Source organism: Xiphophorus maculatus, chromosome 9, assembly GCF_002775205.1.
Source record: "Xiphophorus maculatus strain JP 163 A chromosome 9, X_maculatus-5.0-male, whole genome shotgun sequence".
Classification (NCBI taxonomy): domain Eukaryota; kingdom Metazoa; phylum Chordata; class Actinopteri; order Cyprinodontiformes; family Poeciliidae; genus Xiphophorus; species Xiphophorus maculatus.
The window spans coordinates 16,848,443-16,854,403 of NC_036451.1; positions in this window are offsets into that span (position 1 = coordinate 16,848,443).

Below are 5,961 nucleotides of genomic sequence, written 5' to 3' on the forward strand. Positions count from 1 at the left end.
GGATAAAAATTTGGAAATACTGATGCAATATCTGAAGACATCAGCCAGGGGGTTAGTGTCTGGTCACAAGTGGGACTTCCAGATGAACAATTGTTTTTATAATTTAGGTTAAAGTTTTTAAGATAATGAAATAAACTGTCTAATCAGTGCCTGAGATGAATGATTTCATATCTATTTTCCACAAAATAATATTGGCTTGGTAATTGCAGCATTGCCCCCTTTCCACAAGGGGGCAATGCTGTCTTGAGCATAAGTCATTTTATTCTGACTACTGCAAGTGCAATAGTTTGCACACTTTTGTGAGGTAACCATAGCATAACTTTATAAAATCTTGGTTTTATATTTGCAGAAAATACCTTTCTCTTATTGGGAAAGGAGATCATAAGCAGTGAACTGGATTCAGTATATTTCTATTGTTTGCTCACGGTGTCAGTCCCACTTAATAAGTCTGGATGAGTCTAAGCTAAAGACTTAAATCCAACCCAGAACACTTGTGAGTCAGAGTGTACAATAGTGTAACTCTGACATTCTGGTCAGTACCTTCACTTTGTTTGCTCTCTTTCACCCTTTCTTTCCCACTCCCTCCCTAGACAGGATGTTTGTGTCTCAGCGGAGCAGCAGCAGACAGCGAACCATAGGAAAGCTGATGATCAGATAGGGTGGTTGTGAAGCACCCAGCTTTCCCAGCGATGTGAAAGATTAACTAGGATTTAGGACTTCCATTTGGATTGTCCCCCTACACTGAGACACTGAAAGGACAGCAAAACAAGACGAGGCCATTAGGCCACAGTGACCCAAACAGCGAGTCCCCCTCCCCATCCTCTGTCATGTCGAACTGCCATTTTCAACCTAACATCCTATATAAACAAGGCTCTAATTGTGAGAAAGAAATTGACTCAGAAAGGGAACGACGTTGTCCATGGAGAAGGAAATGACCAAAGTGACCCACTTCTCATCTGAAACAGACACTGGCCAACATGTTTGAGTAATGATGCATCAATTGTCAGTAAGGCGTTATCAAGGCTGATGCCATTATTACTTGCCAAGATATTCAGGCAACAAGAATTATTATGCTAGCAGGTGATATCATGAGACTCAAGAGGATTGTGTTTCCGTGTATTGTAATGCTTTTCATGTGGACTCATGGAAGTTAGCGTTAGAGGCCTGGCTGGGCAGAGGCCTGTGCAGCACAGGATCTGCTTAATGTCAAAGAAACCTGAAAAAGTAAGAAGACTTACGCCTAGAAGAGGAGAAATAAAGAAATCAGCATGGGCATAGTTTAAATGAACAAGTTATTGTTAGATGTATTGTGCCTTGTAAATTAATTGTCTAACATTACAATCAAAATATGCATTTTTATGTTTTCTTATGGTAGATGGAAGAAAAATGCTATATACTTAACTTATTTTCATAGATAAGAATCTGAGAAGTGTGGCAAGCATTTCCAAGTTTTATGGCGTATCCTATTTTCCGGATTATGTCACGTGTTGTTTTTAAAGTTTTGCTGGCCCTGTATGACTTTTTTTTCCTCTTTGTGACACATTTATCTACTGTTGCATTAAGTTTTAGTTCATACCGATGAACATGAGCCATGGAGTAAACATTACCGTTGCAGTTGAGAGGAAAGCTAATGGTGGACAGAAAGGAATATGGCCAGAGCTCGTGGAACAAAACCTCACATGGTATTTAAAGAAGGAGAGGCTTGTGAATGGTACAGTTGTGTCTCAGTGTCCTAGAAGTTGCTAAGGAGATTAATATAAATTACTTTTCAGGCAGACCTTCTTGGTGTACTTCATGCTACGTAACCTCCTCTGCATCACTCTGGATTTACCCTGCATGCTCCTCAACTCAGAAACTGTCAGCTTACTTCCAAGTCAAAGTGGCCAAGTTTCCATAAGTCTGTTGAAAATCAGGTAACTTCCCACAGTGGATCATATCATTTTTCCATAGAGGTTGAATTTGGGTTAATAATTGTCCCACAGACAGTTTGTGCCACCTGAACTGTGGATCTCTGCTCCTCCAGAGTAAACTTTGGTATCTTGACTACTTTTCTGACTAATGCTCTCCTGGCATCAGTCTAAGTGGAAGGCTGTGTATTAGTATCATTATACCATTCTCTTACTGATTTGGGGTAAAGGGTTCAGCAGTATTTCATGATAAGTAAAAAGTGGATGATTTTGTTTTATAACCTAATCGTTTTATAGCCTAACCTTGACAGAAAACTTTCATCTTTATACTGAGAATATAACACACACATTTTGGCTCCAGGCACAAATTAGAGTACTTTTGAAGGCAATTTGTAGGACTGGATTTTATTTCAGAAGATTTAACTACGGGAGATGAATACAAAAACACCCAAAGTTAAAAAACAACAACTGAGAACCATAAACCCTTTTCCATCCACTTGGTAAAGTGGACGGAATTGCGTTGCGTGTCAGAATGTGTAATTCTATTACAGGAAATCACAAAAAAACACATCAGTTGTTTTTGCCAGGTCATTGTTGTAATTAACAATTTGTTCTTAATAACTTACCTTGTTAAGTAAAGGTTAAATAAATAAAATAAAATAAACATTTTTGCAAGGGGCTGTGAAAAAGTGCCAACAGCTCACCTTTTATTATTTCTTATTTCACAATAACTCAAAGTAAATTGAAAACCCTTTGAGTGAAAAGACACGTTCACTCCAAACTTCATGCATGCCTTCCTTTCTCTTATCGTGAAATATTTCTGAACAAGACGTTTTTATAGAAACTGTGGAGGGCAGTTCCTGTGAGACGCAACACACTCTAATAAAAACACAGGAGTGGAAAGATGTGTGCAGCTCTGCCCTGTCCTGTTTTAGACTCCCTCCACCCTCCAAGCCCTCCATATCACTCCCTGTTCTCTGTAAATTCCCCGGCCAAGCCGCTGGTTTCCTCAACCAATACCATTTTTGGGCTTAATTTGCTTCAAAAGTAGCCGACAAGTGGAAATGGCATTAAAACATATTCAGCTGACTCAGAGCAAATATGCTACGATGTCCAACGGATCAAAGAAGGTAAAAGAAGAATCTTAAAAGTGTGTCCGATCCCCCTCGCACAGCCAATTTTCTGTTGGATTTCCTTGCAGTGATGTTTTTTTTTTCAAACCCTATACAAGAGTCTGAGTGTGAATTAAGCCTGTAAGTGGTATAATTAAGAAAGTAACTGACTCTAAGACACATGGGCCTTTCACACCGAAGACTCACAGGTGAGTGTACACACATGTGCCATAGATGGAGCAGACAAACAGCCTTCTGTTCACATCCAGAGTCAACCTGCAATCATAACTAACCCCATTTCACCACCATACAGTCATAAAGGGCTGGATACTGTGTTACAAATATAATGTTCACAGGGTCTCAGTCCTTTAAACTATCAAAATTTAAATCATGAAGTACAAGTTCTTTGCACAGTACTGGAAGAATAATTTAACAAGTTGTGTTCCCAAAAATCAGCTTTTTTACAAGGAGGTAATTTAGTTGATTTTCCTTGAACCCAGTTTGTGTTTTATTCCCAACAGAAATGTTCACACTCGTAATGCTCCAAATCAGCTTGTAATATCTGCAAGTGCCTTTGTGGAGACGGTCTCATGGCAGTTGGCAGTTAGTCCACCCAGAGGCCATGTCTTTATCTTTTGGTCCTCATCCACAAAAAACAATTCAGCAGGGTGAGGGCTGCAAGGCAGGAGAATGAATTCCAGCAGGCACAATAGTCTGGAAAATACACCCTTCACAATGTTTTTCTTCACTCCATCTCCTTTGCTTGTTTTTCTGATAGAGTTGTCAGGCTGATAACTAGGATCAAACTGTTCTTCAAGGATTAAATATGTAACATAGACTCAAACATAAATCCACAAGATGAGAGTCTTTTCTCCCTTGTCATTTATAACATTTCAGTTGGTATAAATATCATTTTGAGAAGCTGGATTATGCTTAAGAAGCTTGAGAATTATGGCTTGAAAAAGTGATGGTTGTATCTGATATTTATATTCACTTTCCTGTATCCATGGTTTGATTGTTTTGTTAAAGACTCAAGGGAAAATGGCTGGACGTCCAAGGCGAGGGCACTTTTTGTAAGCGGTCATGTGTGTGTGTGTGCAAATGTCAGGTTTACTTTAGCTCTTTCAGAGATGCTGGAGTGATACTAGGCTTGTGGTGGACCAGTGCAAACACAAAGCTGTTGGAAACAATGATCTCACAAAGCAGGCAATTCTTTGTTTACCACAGAGTTTTCCCCAAACCTGGAGGAACCTGGACTGAAGAAGCCATTGCTGGCGCCCCCACTAGTGGCCTGTTTAATTTATTTTCACACCACATTCCCTCTGTTTAACCTTTGACAAGGTCTTCCACCTCCTATCCTTCCCCTTGCTCCTCTCACACTCCATCAATAAACAAACCATAAACCTCACAGCAACTCTTTCTCATCAAGCATTGAAGTATGTTGCTGTTGCACCACCAGTGGTCCCGCCGTGTAGTCACAGATGAGAGAGCAGGACACGTGGGTTGTCCAGCAGGCACAGTGGGAGGCGGCGCTGACTGTTATGATGGTGGTGGATCATAATGTTTCAGACCTATAAACACAGGTGGGTTACAGTTCTGCAGGCCATGAAATCAAATATGTGCATGCATATGTGTGTGTCTTTCTGTGTGTATAAATCACCAGACGACATGCAGCACCATATGCCCAGCAGACGCTGAGGACCTTGGAAACATATTGCATCTACAGTAGCACTATGTGCTTTTATTCCATGATTAACTGGATGACACAACATGCTTTTTTTACATGCAGCTCCTCAGGTATTTGGTTTAGTATAAATCCAATACAATGTAAAGGCTTCCACTGCATGACATGTCTTTCAACTGGCTTATTCATTTTGATATCAAGTTTATGCATTAAAAAAATATATTTTCTGGAAAATGAATGCATATTTATATATTGTATCTATGTATATATTTTATTGTATGTCTATGTTCATTGTCTTGAATGTGTTTTTGTTTTTTGTTTTTTTCTGCACGCTGTCAGTTTTGGCCAGGTCTCTCTTGGAAAAGAGATGTTTTGGATCTATATGGGACATACCTGGTTAAATACAGGTTATTGCTATTATTCTTTTAGAATCAGTTTAAAATCAATCCCAACATGAGGGTTATTTGTTATAGAAACAAAGACAGAAATATATATTTTTAAAATCTACCCCATAAATGTTATCTAAAATGTCTGACTTGTAAGCTTGGCCTGGAATACAATTTGGTTGGTTTAAATGGTGGGACTGTCTAGGCTCCCAGTCAGATGTCACAGTGGCCCTGACTAATGAGATGTGAAGTGTGTTTTTTCAGCCTTTATTTAAACCTGCATGTCTCTGGAGCCTGGGAGCTTCAGGGTGTCAGCGTCTGATGGTCGGCATGTCTCACTGTTGTTACTGGATGAGCTGCCACCCACTAGTCTTTACTACCTCTGCAGATCTCTATCAAGCTTTTCTTATTGTGAGGCATCGCTGTGTAAAACATGACCATGGAGCTTACTGATAGTCAGAGGCCGTTAAACCAGTTTGTCGCCATTCACAGGGTAATTCATTCACAAACGAGGATCTTTCATTCAAAACAGCTCCCACACCAAGGCTAAACATGAGCATGTAGAGCGTTATACAAGCACAGGCCATTTACCATGAGAACGTACTCCAACTCTTCTGTACTGTGGGACAGGGAAAAGAAAGTCCAGTGTTTATCTAACATTCTTGTTTATAATTTCCCAGTAAAAACATTTGATGCACTTGTATGTTGGGGGAATTAAACATTGTGGCAAATTTGAACACAGACATACCTTAAATGGCTTTGGTAAAGGTCTAAAAAAATCAAAGATATTTAAAGTGATATTGAAAGGTACCCAAGTTAAAAGTGATATCTGCTTTTTGAGTATTTATGTCCTTCTATATATATATTAGATT